Below are 725 nucleotides of genomic sequence, written 5' to 3' on the forward strand. Positions count from 1 at the left end.
CAATAATTGTTTGCATTATCAATGTGTCTGACAGTTATTTTCTTTATTAATTAATTGATTGATGTGTCTAAAATATCAGAATACAGTGAAAAAAGCATATTAACAGATTCAAATTGCTTGTTTTGTCTGACCAATAGTGAAAACCTCAAAAATGTAGAGTTTATTATCCTAAACATTTAGGAAACTGGGGTCAGTTAATTTTTTTATACCATTTTTGCCAAATTATTGCCAATTACTTTTTTGTCAATCATATAGTTGATTTATCAACTAATCATTTCAGCTCTACAATGTATGTTGGTTAAATAATGAAATTGCCATGTACAGTGGGTCAATACTTGTGTATTTTATTTCCCTAATGGAGGATTGTGGATGCAAAACTCGTAATAGATTACTGTTATATAGCTACGTTTATGTAGCTATATTAAGGATTATGTATGTTAAGGATTATATAGTGTGATGCAGAGACTGCCACAACTAAAAGTTGTGTGGAGTCTGTAAGAGCAGAGCAGGATGCATGAGTGTAGGGGGTCTCTCTGCAGCCAGGGGGCGCTGGAGTAAAAGCTTCACTGTGACCTGGAGCTGTGATTAACTGACTGTCCATCCCAGAGGAGGGAAGCTGTCCTCCTGCAGCCCTCTACACCGGTGCTTCTCGTCAGTAGCAGCCCAGCTCATCTGGAGGGAACAACTATGAGAGAGTAGCTAGCATGCACGGACAATTAATGTAA

The sequence above is a fragment of the Seriola dumerili genome, unplaced genomic scaffold (assembly GCF_002260705.1).
Source record: "Seriola dumerili isolate Sdu_G_001 unplaced genomic scaffold, Sdu_1.0 BDQW01000003.1, whole genome shotgun sequence".
In the NCBI taxonomy this organism is placed as follows: Eukaryota; Metazoa; Chordata; class Actinopteri; order Carangiformes; family Carangidae; genus Seriola; species Seriola dumerili.